General features: G+C 47.0%; 1 protein-coding gene across 3 annotated transcripts in view; it reads right to left on the bottom strand.

Moving 5' to 3' along the window:
• LOC119965820 (C-C chemokine receptor type 4-like) overlaps positions 1–12,967 on the bottom strand; it is a 102,902-nt gene that overhangs the window by 2,232 nt on the left and 87,703 nt on the right. The window lies entirely within an intron of this gene.

Raw genomic sequence — 12,967 nt, 5'->3', positions numbered from 1 at the left:
ACCCACGCACACACGGGGAGGACGTGCAGACTCCGCACAGACAGTGACCCAGCCGGGAATCGAACCTGGGACCCTGGAGCTGTGAAGCATTTATGCTAACCACCATGCTACCGTGCTGCCCCTATTGCCCCCTTGGGTTTATAAATAGAGACACAGAGTAGAATAAAAGCAAGGAAGTGATGCTGCACCTCTGCAATGGTCAGATCACATTTGGAGTATTGTGTTCAGTTCTGCACATCTTAGTTAAGGAAAGATGTTAAAGTCCTAGAAATGAAATGAAAATGAAAATCGCTTATTGTCACAAGTAGGCTTCAAGTGAAGTTACTGTGAAAAGTCCCTAGTCGCCACATTCCGGCACCTGTTCGGGGAGGCTGTTACGGGAATCGAACCATGCTGCTGGCCTACCTTGGTCTGCTTTCAAAGACAGCGATTTAGCCCAGTGTGCTAAACAGCCCCTAGAGAGAGTGCAGAGGAGATTTACCGGAATGATACCAGGATTGAGGAATTTTAGATACAAGGAAAGATTAGAGAAATTGGGTGTGTTCTTTTTAAAGCAGAGAAGATTAAGAGGTAACCTCATTGAGATTGTTCAAAACGCTGAACAATTTTGACAGGGTAAAGAAGGATATTCTGTTTCCACTAGTTAGTGAGCCAGTGACTCGGAGGTCACAATTTGAAGATGGTCAGCAAGGGAGCGAGGAGTGAGATGAGAAGAAACTTATTTTCTCAGAGAGTTGTTGGGATTTGGAATGCGCTGCCTGGGAGAGTGATGGAGGCGGATTCCATAGGAGGTTTAAAACAAGAGGCGGATACATTTGAAAGTGATTAATTTAGCGGGCTACGGAGAAAGGGCTGGGGAATGGGATTAGCTAGATAGCTTTTTTGGGAGCCGGTGCAGACACAGTGGGTTGAATGGCCTCCTTCTTTGCTGTAAAATTCTCTGATTTTTTGAATTAAGGTGTACCAAGTTGTGAAAGGAGATATGTGGGGTGCAAGCTGGCTGGGGAAATTACCTGGAAGCCTAATCCATCAGTTCCACTCTCCTGTTCTTTCCCAGAGGTCCTCTGAACATTTCCTCTAACGGATACCCAATTCCCTTTTGAAAGTTAATATTGAATTTGCTTTGACTAACAGCATTCTACATCGCAAAAACTGACTGGGCTGGATTCTCCGGCCTACCAACCACAATCTCTTCGACTGCAGGAGGCGGCACACCCTTCGCTGGTGGTGGGATTGTCTGTTCCTGTCGCCCGTCGCTGGGAATTCCCATTAAAACTACCCGACACCATGGAGAATCCCAAGGGCAGGGGTGATCCCAGGAATGATGCGCTTGTCATATGAGGGACGGTTGAGGACTCTGGGTCTGTACTCGATGGAGTTTAGAAGGCTGAGGAGGGATTTTATTGAAACTTACAGAATACTGAGAGGCCTGGATAGTGTGGACGTGGAGAAGATGTTTCTACAAGTTGGAGAGACTAGAACCAGAGAGCACAGACTCAGGCTGAAGGGCCGATCCTTTCAAACAGAGATGAGGAGGAATTTTGTCAGCCAGAGGGTGATGAATCTGTGGAACTCTTTGCCACAGAAGGCTGTGGAGGCCAATTCACAGAGTGACTTTAAGACAGAGATATACAGGAACCTGATTGATAAGGGGATCAGGGGACGGGGCCTCCTCTTGTCGAAGGATGAGCCTGATACAGTTTAAGGTGGTGCACAGGGTGCATATGACTTGGACGAGAATGAATGGGTTCTTTCAGGGGGTAGCAGATGAGTGTGAGAGGTGTGGGCGGGCCCCAGTGAATCCCGCGCACATGTTTTGGGGTTGCGAACAATTGGGAACATTTTGGGCGGGAGTGTTAGCCAAGATAGTGGAGGAGGAGGTGGACCCGGACCCTTTGGTGTCCATATTTGGGGTTTCAGAGAAGCCGGAGCTCATGGAGAGGAGGAAGGCCAATGTTGTGGCCTTCGCCTCTCTGATTGCACAGCGGCAAATTTTGCTGGAGTGGCGGTCGGCATCGCCACCAGAGGTAGCAGCATGGCTGGGTGACCTGTACGACTTCCTGCGGTTGGAGGAGATAAAGTATGAGTTAAGCGGCTCAGCAGGGGAGTTTGAGAAAAGATGGGGGATGTTCATGACCGTGTTTGGGGAGCTGTCAGTCACAGGGGGATGAGGGATGGGTGGGAGAGGGAGGGGCGGGAGGGTGAAAAGGGGAAAATTCTGAACAGACTGGAAAGTTTATTGTTGGGAAATATGTTTCCCGGGGTTTTAATTTGCTGTAACCTACTTTGATACTTGTTTGTAACAAAATACATTAAAAAAAAAATAAGGGGATCAGGGGTGACGGGGAGAAGGCAAGAGAATAGGAATGAGAAACGTACTGGCCATAATTGAATGGCATAGTGGGCTCGATGGTCCGAATTCTGCTTAATTCTGCTCCTATATCATACAGTCTCATGGATCAGTGAAACCTGCCACCAGCGAATAGCAGGAGAATTCCAGCCACTAAGTCATAAGATAGAAACATAGAAAAAATAGAAGCAGGAGGAGGCCATTCGGCCCCTCAAGCCCACTGTGTCATTCATTCTGATCATGGCTGATCATCCAACTCAATAGCCTAATCCCGCTTTCCCTCATATCGTTTGACCCCCTTCACCCTAAGTGCGATAACTAACTGCTTCTTGAAACCAAACAATGTATTGGACCCAACTATTTCCTGTGGTAACGAATTCCACAGGCTGACCACTCTCTGGGTGAAGAAATGTCTCCTCATCTCTGTCCTAAATGGTCCACCCCATATTCTCAGACTGTGACCCCTGGTTCTGGACACACCATCAGGAACATCCTTCTTGCATCTACTCTGTCCAGTCCTGATAGAATTTTATAGGTTTCTATGAGATCCCCCCTCATTCATCTGATTCCAGCGAATACAATCCTCACCGACTCAATCTCTTCTCCTACGTCAGTCCTGCCATCCCAGGAATCAGTCTGCTAAACCTTCGCTGCTCTCGCTCCATAGCTAGAACTTCCTTCCTCAGATAAGGAGACCAAAACTGCACACAATATTCCAGATGTGGCCTCACCAAGGCCCTATATAATTGCAGCAAGACATCCCTGCTCCTGTACTCAAATCCTCTCGCTATAAAGGCCAGCATATCATTTGCCTTCTTTATCGCCTGCTGCACCTGCCATGCTTACCTTCAGTAACTGGTGTACAAGGACACCCAGGCCTTGTTCCACGTTCCCCTCTCCTAATTTATGGCCATTCAGACAATAATCTGCCTTTTTGTTTTTGCCACCAAAGTGGATAACCTCACATTTATCTAAATTATACTGCATCTGCCATGCATTTGCCCACTCACTCAACTTGTCTACATCACACTGAAGGATCTCTGCATCCTCCTCACAGCTCACCCTCCCACCCAACTTGGTGTCACCTGCAAATTTGAAGCTATTCATAATCCAATAATCTTTCTTAGTGTCACAAGTAGGCTTACATTAACACTGCAATGATGTTACTGTGAAAATCCCCTAGTCGCCACATTCCGGCGCCTGTTTGGGTACACAGAGGGAGAATTCAGAATGTCCAATTCACCTTCCAGGACTTGTGGGAGGAAACTGGAGCACCCGGAGGAAACCCAGGCAGACACGGGGAGAACGTGCAGACTCCACACAGACAGTGGCCCAAACCAGGAATCAAACCTGGGACCCTGGCGCTGTGAAGCAATTATCCTGTTCAGGGGGGGTGAGGGCAGAGGTGCGGGAAATGGGTCAGACACAGTCATCAGCCCTGTCGACCACACTGGGTGGGAAACCACGACTAAGGAAGAATGAAGACATGTCAACAGCACCGTTTCACCTGAGGAAGGAGCAGTGCTCCGAAAGCTAGTGTTTGAAACAAACATGTTGGACTTTAACCTGGTGTTGTAAGATTTCTTACTGTTTTGGAAAATGGCATCATCGGAACAGATCCAATCGAGGCGAAGGAACTGGATGTATGGAATGGAGTCCCTATAGGATGTGGGATGTGAAAAGAGTAGTCGGGGTCACTATGTGAGTGGGTGGGTTTGTAATGCATATTAGTGGACAGACTATGCCCAGAAATTAAAATAGAAAGGTCAAGGAAGGGGAGTACCGGAGATGGAGCATGTGGAGGTCACAGAGGGGTGGAAATTGGAAGAAAAATTAATACATTTTTCCAGGTCCAGACGGCAACATGAAGCCGCACCAAAACAATCGTCGATGTAAAAGAGTTATGGGATGGGGCCGGAACGGGACTGGAAGCAATTTTCGAGAAATTATTGAGTGAGAGGACAAGTTCAGCCAGACGGAGGAGAGTGTTGGTGGGTGGGGATTGTTCCACCCTCTGTTTGAGGAAGATGCGGAGAGCCCTTTGACTATCCTGGTGGGGAATGGGGGTATGGAGGGATTGGACATCCATGGTAAAGAAGAGGCGGTTAGGGCCGAGGAACTGGAAGCTGTTGATATGATATAGGGCATCAGAGGCGCGGATGTAAGTTGGAAGGGACTGGACAAGAGGAGAGTATGGAGTCACGATAGGAAGCAACGAGTTTGGAGGGGCTGGAAGAGGCTGACATGATGGGCTGACCGGGACAGTCCTGTTTGTGGTTTTTGGGGAGAAGTTGGAAGCGGGCTGTCTGGGTATGAGAGATTTCCTGGTTTCCTGGAGATTGATCCTCAATTCCCAGAGATTTCAGGTCAGCCCTGGGAGGATTGGCAACCTTAAAAACAGCACCTCCGACAGTGCAGTATTCCCTCAGTATTGCACGGGAGCATCAGGCATGATTTTTCTGTTCAAACCCTGGAGTCAGGCTTTGGAGGCAGGGACAAAAATGTATCAGCTGAGCCACTGGCAGGAAGAATATTTGAGCAGTGCTATTAAAAAAAAAAATGCACTAGAATTAAATAACTTTTACAACACAGAAACCTGCCAATGGGTCAAATTCATCGGTGTTGTGTATATATGCTGCAGCCAGGGGTTCGATCTAACAGCATTGTCGCTCCCGGCTCAGGGCGCAATGAGCAGGTAAATGTCACGAGAGGCCTTTTGTGATATTTATGACGGTCGTCAGGCCTCGCGAAATCTAATGAGATCTCGAGAAGTGTCGCAATCTGGATCTCCTCTTCAATGGGCGTGATCCAGATTTGCATATTTAAGTGAGTAGTTAGTCACACTTGAATATATCTGCACCCGAGCTATGCAAGGCGCAGGACCCAACCACCGTGCATTGGTAACCCCAGCGGGTACGATTTCGCACTGGTTTCCACAAACGTGGGCCAGGCATACCGGGACTAAGGGGAGGGTCCCGAGTGTTCGGGCTATGGGCAGGGTGATACACCGGCACTCCCAATGCTTCCCAGGTACCTTGGCACTGCCAACCTAGCACCCTGGCAGTGCCAAACAGACACACTGGCGATGCTGCCCAGGTGCCACCCTGCCAGGGGGGGGGGGGGAAGAGATCAATGGGGAGTTATTGAGTCAGGTCGGACCGGCGAAGTAGAGGAGAGGTGATCTGCTTGAGTCAGATCGGGTCTGGGGGAGGGAGGGGGGGCGAGGTCAGGTCAGGTTGAGGCAGGTCTAGGATGGGTCAGGTCGGTCTGGTTTGGACCTTGTGGTGGGGGGGGCGCGGTGTGATGGGTCATGCTGGAAGAGGAGTCGGATGGTCGTAGGGGAGGGGAGGTGAGAGAGATGGGGGGAATCCTGTCAGGGATCGTGGGGTGGTAATGGGAGTGGGGAGGGAGTCCTGTGCAGGGATGGGAGTCATTCCATGAGGCTGGGGGTGTAGTGGGGGAGTGCCAATGCTATAGTTAGCCAGAAGTGGTTTTAATTTTTCTCACATTTTCTGGGTAACTATTACTGTAAGACAGTCGGAACGATCCAGAGTTTGTGATTTAAATGGCATTTTCAGATAGCTCCCAGAGAGGGCAGGTGACCAAAGGACGTTTGATCTCCCTGGGCAATTGCTGTGAAATCCTTACCTTTGAACACCCCAGGGAGGTGCGTTTCCCCAGCACATCTTTGGGATGGCTCCCGGATACACTGCCCTGGAGCTCGGAAATCACTGCCCAGATCTTCCAGGGACCATGAACTGGATCACAATGAATTGCTACTTAGAAGAATATCAATGACAGCCAACATGGATTCATTGATTAACCTGATTTGAGTACTTCAATTAAATGACAAAGATGTTTGCTGGAAGCAATGCAGCTGACTTTATGTGCATGTGGGGAAATAGTTGCATTATAGACTTGATAGCAACATTGAAGCCCATGTGATTGATGGGATAGTGGCAGAGCCGGGATACAAAACTGGCTAAATACAGAAAGCAGAGAGCAGCCGTGAACAATTGCTTTCTGATTTCTGTGCCCCAGGGGGCAGTATTAGCACCATATAGATAATAATATATATATCAGTGACCTTAGTCTAGGTATGTGGGTGAAAAATCAACGTTTACAGATAACACAAAGCTTGGGAATGTCATAAACAGTGAGGAGGACAATACTGTCTTCGGGAGGACATGGTCAAACTGGTGAAATGGGCAGACACCTGACAGGTAAGACAGAAATAATGAAGTGATTTTGGAAGTGGAATTGTGAGGTGCAATATAGGGTACGTGAATGTGTCATAGCCCGTACGGGACGTACGAGGTGGCAATGATTAAACTCTCCGTGAGCGTCGTCGAGTACGAGTTCTCCCATTAAAGGGGGTGGGGAACCCTAAACCATGTCGAGTTAACTTCGGTATAAGGTTTGGGTACCAACAAGGGAAGACCCGGCTGGGATCTTTCGTTCTGTATAAATAATAGTTATTGTAATAAAACTTTATTTCCTGTTATCAACTCGGTCTGGACTCCTTTGTGTTCTGCTGAAGAATGGTAGCAAAATTCAGTGTCGAATGGAAAGGCTGAGGTTGCAAACTGTCCTGTTCAGCATCAAACAGTTACCAAAGGGAGGACAGGATGGGTGGCTCGGGAACTAGCTTTGAGGTGGAATGAATACGACAGCTTGACTCTTCCCAATGTTCAAATGGAAGAAATTCTGCTCCTTCAATATTGGATGTCGGAGATGTGGCGTGGCAAATCATAGGCACTGGAGGGGCCGAAAGATGCTACCAAGACATGGGGATGGGCGACATCAGTGTACATGTGGAATGCTTTTACCAAGAGGCAGCATGTAATTAGAATAGAAGCATAGGAAAATTCAGCACTGTTGGAGGCCACTCAGCCCATCCTGCCTATGTTGCATTTGAAAGACGACAGCCATGGGTTTTTTTTGTTTGTAACCCTGGGAATTCCTCATTCATGCAGACCTGTCCAGCTCCCTTTTAAAATTCCATCACCTCTTCAGGTGGACTGTTCCTGATCATGCCAACTCCCTGAATTAACAAAAAATTCTCACCTCCCCTCTAGATCTTTTGCCAATGATTTTATCCCTTTTATTGAACCATTCGCCTTTGGAAATAGCTATTTTTTTTCCCTATTCTATCAAAGCCTTTCCTCATCTTGAAGATCTCTACTATGTCACCTCTTAACCTTACCCATTCCTCCTCTTAACTGAAGTCCATCATCCCTGGTAACATCCCAATGAACCTTCTCTGTATCCTTCCTAAGGCCTTTCCACCTTTCCTGCAATGTATTTTTTAGAGCTGTTCGGAACACTCCAACTGAGACTGATCCAGTGATCCAAAAAGTTTTAGATGAATCTCTAGCCTCATATTTTAAAATGTCAAGTAACCTACATGATTTTTTGAACTCTAGTTTTGATGTGAGGTCACAGGCCTGTGTGCCTCCCTATTACAAGGAGACGCACGGGAGCCTGCTGGTTATACTGATGGCAAAGAGCCAGTCTTTGAATTGTAGAATGCAGCTATAGCAGCAATGATATCTGGGCCACTGAGAAGCAGATTCATTTGGAACACATTCATAGCCATACGATCCCAGTTGAAGTTATAACTGGACGGAAAGATTCCAGAATGCAACCCTGGCTTGTAACTTTTACTTTCTTTTATAAAACGTGGAGGAACAGAGTCAAAGGATTGCTAATTAGTTTTAACAGCAAGAAAAAACATTTATTAAACATTAAAAAATTAGATTATGATACAATATATCTTTACTCCCCCCCCCCCCTTAGTTTAACAATTTCTCACATGTTTTAAGATTAACATGAATGGGCAGCACGGTAGCATGGTGGTTAGCATAAATGCTTCACAGCTCCAGGGTCCCAGGTTCGATTCCCGGCTGGGTCACTGTCTGTGTGGAGTCTGCACGTCCTCCCCCTGTGTGCGTGGGTTTCCTCCGGGTGCTCCGGTTTCCTCCCACAGTCCAAAGATGTGCGGGTTAGGTGGATTGGCCACGCTAAATTGCCCGTAGTGTCCTAATAAAAGTAAGGTTAGGGGGGGGGGGGGGGGGGGTTGTTGGGTTACGGGTATAGGGTGGATATGTGGGTTTGAGTGGGGTGATCATGGCTCGGCACAACATTGAGGGCCGAAGGGCCTGTTCTGTGCTGTACTGTTCTATGTAATTACAAAGTACATCTTAATCTACAGTGGTCTCGTTCACACAAAGTCCCTTTTAAGCACACAGGATGACTGTGGTCAAATACACACACTCCGCTCTGAACCCAAGTTAGTGCCTGTGGTTTTCTCCGCAGAATCCCCCCAGATAATTGATTGTCATATAGAGTTTTCAAACTTCACTCCCATAAACACGCTTTAAGATCTTCTTTAAGTATGCATTCCCTTAGCGATTTACGTGCCATCATCCAGACCAGATTTTCCAAATTACACTTTTACACAAAGCTTCCACTCCACTTCTAACAGCAAATCCAGTCCAGGATTTTACACCACCCCTTTTTAGATTTCCTTTGTCTTAGCTGCTTTTATACAAACTCCAGGACCCAGCCACGGATTTCCGTGGTTATTTCAACTCATGTTCACAGGTTGTAGTAAAATCTCACAAACCTGAAAATCACATCAGATATCCTTCTGATGTCTCAGCCTTCCTCTCAGCTCTGTTTGTCTTTACTGAACAATGCTCTGTTCTAGTACCTTTAACCTCAGACTTCATGGAAACTTCTCTTTGTTTCTCTAGTTTCCTTATCTAACTGCTCTTCAGATCTCTGCACTTGTTTTCTTAACCATTACTCTATGGCATGGCTTTTCTTCTAGCAAAGCCCATAACCCCATAACCCCACCTAACCTCAGCATTGCCAATTCACCTAACCTGGACTTTGGGAGGAAACCAGAACGAGGCAGTAATGTGAAGATTCTGGAGTTACGTGAGGTTTCGACTCAGAGACCTCGTGCGAGCGCTGTTCAGCACCGGTCCCCAGAAATGTGGGGGTCTCCCGGGGATTCAGGGACCCCCAGCTGCATGCTCTTTGGAAACTAAGGAAATTCGGCATGTCCACATTGACTCTTACCAATTTTTACAGATGCACCATAGAAAGCATCCTATCTGGTTGCATCACAGCCTCGGATGGCAGCTGCTCGGCCCAAGACCGTAAGGAACTACAGAGAATTGTGAACGCAGCCCAGTCCATCACGCAAACCCGCCTCCCATCCATTGAAACTGCCCACACCTCTCGCTGCATTGGGAAGCGGGCAGCATAATCAAAGACCCTTCCCACCTGGCTTATTCTCTCTTCCAACTTCTTCCATCGGGCAAGAGATACAAATGTCTGAGAACACGCACTAACAGATTCAAAAACAGCTTCTTCCCCGCTGTTAGCAGACTCCTGAATGGCCTGTGGACTGAACTGATCTCTTCACACATCTTCTCTACTAAGTAGTACTACACTCCGTATGCTTCACCCAATGCCTGTGCAGCTTCTTCCCCACTGTCACCAGACTCCTAAATGACCCTCTTATGGACTGACCTCATTAACACTACACCCTGTATGCTTCATCCGATGCCAGTGCTTACACTGTATATCTTGTGTTGCCCTATTATGTATTTTCTTTTATTCCCTTTTCTTCCCATGTACTTAATGACCTGTTGAGCTGCTCGCAGAAAAATACTTTTCACTGTACCTCGGTACACGTGACAATAAACAAATCCAATCCAATCTATGTATTTACATTCTGTATTTATGTAAGCCCTTTTTTTCCCATGTGTGGAAATCAAATATTCTAATGTTTTATTCCAATTGTTTACAGAAATATTCTTTTTTTTGTTACAGTGTGCATAAAGCATGGGAAAGCCTGCTTTTCTTTTCTAACATATCTAAGAACCATTAAAATGAATACTTCAAAATGCCTTAAGCGTCTCAAAGTGGAGATGGCAAATCTCTAACACGCCTGACCCCTGGGAGGGACCGGACAGGCTGGCACTTTGTCATCAGCGTGTTGGTGACTTACTCCAAGCTATCCTGGAGCGGGTCATAATCCGGAGAACCAGCTCAAATCTCTTTGGCATCTCAAACATAATTCAATTTAATATTGAATTCACATTCTCACTTCCTCGACTGGAGCTTCCTGGGAAATGAGTGGAAAACAAATTACATCAGCCTGATGTACTTTTCGAATTTGGTCTTTTGCACTATAATTGTCCACGGCAGAAGGCAGAGAGTGAGGATAAAGGGGTCTTTTTCAGGATGGCAGCCGGTGACTAGTGGTGTGCCTCAGGGGTCTGTGCTGGGACCACAACTTTTCACAATATACATTAATGGTCTGGAAGAAGGAACTGAAGGCACTGTTACTAAGTTTGCAGATGATACAAAGATCTGTAGAGGGACAGGTAGTGTTGAGGAAGCAAGGGGGCTGCAGAAGGATCTGGACAAGCTAGGAGAGTGAGCAGTGAAGTGGCAAATTAAATACAATGTGGAAAAGTGTGAGGTTATGCACTTTGGAAGGAGGAATTTAGGCATCGACTATGTTCTAAATGGGGAAATGCTTAGGAAATCAGAAGCACAAAGGGACTTGGGAGTCCTTGTTCACAATTCTCTTAAGGTTAATGTACAGGTTCAGTTGGCAGTTAAGAAGGCAAATGCAATGTTAGCATTCATGTCAAGAGGGCTAGAATACAAGACCAGGGATGTACTTCTGAGGCTATACAAGGCTCTGGTCAGACCCCATGTGGAGTATTGTGAGCAGTTTTGGGCCCCGTATCTAAGGAAGGATGTGCTGGCCTTGGAAAAGGTCCAGAGGAGACTCACAAAAATGATCCCTGGAATAAAGAACTTGTCGTATGAGGAACGGCTGAGGACTCTGGGTCTGTACTCGTTGGAGTTTAGAAGGATGAGGGGGGATCTTAGTGAAACTTACAGGATACTGCGAGGCTTGGATAGAGTGGACGTGGAGAGGATATTTCCACTTGTAGGAAAAACTAGAACCAGAGGACACCATCTCAGACTAAAGGGAAGATCCTTTAAAACAGAGATGAAGAGGAATTTCTTCGGCCAGAGGGTGGTGAATCTGTGGAACTCTTTGCCGCAGAAGGCTGTGGAGGCCAAATCACTGAGTGTCTTTAAGACAGAGACAGATAGGTTCTTGATTAATAAGGGGATCAGGGGTTTTGGGGAGAAGGAAGGAGAATGGGGATGAGAAAATATCAGCCATAATTGAATGACAGAGCAGACTCGATGGGCCGAGTGGCCTAATTCTGCTCCTATGTCTTATGGTCTGATGGCACAAGAACTCCATGTTAAGCATTAAGAAATTTAACTATTTGGCCACTCCTAACTTTTAATCCATGGATACGTGGGTTTGAGTAGGGTGATCATTGCTCGGCACAACATCGAGGGCCGAAGGGCCTGTTCTGTGCTGTACTGTTCTATGTTCTATGTTCTATATTGTCCGACTCTAGGTTGTGACCATAACCATGTATTTTCAACATTAACTGAAATTGTTTTCATGCGATTTAAAGAGTATATATTCCCAATGATAAATTATTCATTATTTATTACTAATTAAATCCTCAGATATGTTCTTGGGATCATTTTGTTCTGATAAACATTTTTCTGTCTAGGGGAAATGATTTTAGATACCTACAGTTGCAGGAGTTTGTTCGTAGACAGGTCCCATCTTTCCCACGCCTCCCGCCAATGGGGATCCTCGACAGAATAGTCTCTAGGAGGGAAGAAGGGGAGGGCAGAGTCTCGGGTATATATAAGGTGCTCATGAGGGAGGAAGGGTCCCAGACAGAGGAACTGAAACTTAAATGGGAGGAGGAGATAGGCGGGGAAATGGAGGATGGGCTGTGGGCAGAGGCCCTGAGTAGGGTAAATTCGACCACGACATGTGCTAGGCTCGGGCTGATCCAATTTAAGGTCGTTCACCGGGCCCATATGACGGTGGCTCGGATGAGCAAATTTTTCGGGATAGAGGACAAATGCGCTAGGTGCGCAGGAGGACCAGCGAACCATGTTCACATGCTTTGGGCATGCCCTGAGCTGAGGGGGTACTGGGAGGGATTTGCGGGGGTCATGTCCCAGGTGCTAAAAACAAGGGTGGTGATGCGTCCAGGGGTGGCAATTTTTGGGGTTTCGGAAGACCTGGGCGTCCAGGGGGAGAAAGAGGCCGATGTGCTGGCCTTTGCTTCCCTGATAGCCCGGCGACGAATATTATTGGCGTGGAGGGACTCAAAGCCCCCGAAGACTGGGTGGTGGCTTGCGGACATGTCGAGTTTCCTGGGGATGGAAAAAATTAAGTTTGCCTTGAGGGGATCTGTGCAGGGGTTCACCCGGAGGTGGCAACCATTTATTGACTTCTTTGCGGGAGAGTGAGCGTCAGCAGGGGAGTGGGGGGGAGGGGGGGTAGAGTAGAGTAGGAGGGAAAATATGGCGGGTAGTACCGGTGGGAGGGGAGCGGGCTTGTGCAATATGTTACGATGGAAGTATTGAAAGTACGTGGATGTTTGCACATTTTTGCCTTTTTTGTTTTCTTTCTGATGATGTCTGTAACTGTTTATAAAGCCAAAAACTACCTCAATAAAATTGTTTATTAAAAAA

The sequence above is a fragment of the Scyliorhinus canicula genome, chromosome 5, assembly GCF_902713615.1.
Source record: "Scyliorhinus canicula chromosome 5, sScyCan1.1, whole genome shotgun sequence".
In the NCBI taxonomy this organism is placed as follows: domain Eukaryota; kingdom Metazoa; phylum Chordata; class Chondrichthyes; order Carcharhiniformes; family Scyliorhinidae; genus Scyliorhinus; species Scyliorhinus canicula.
Note: the sequence above shows the minus strand (reverse complement) of the source record. Positions and strands in the feature narration are given on the sequence as shown.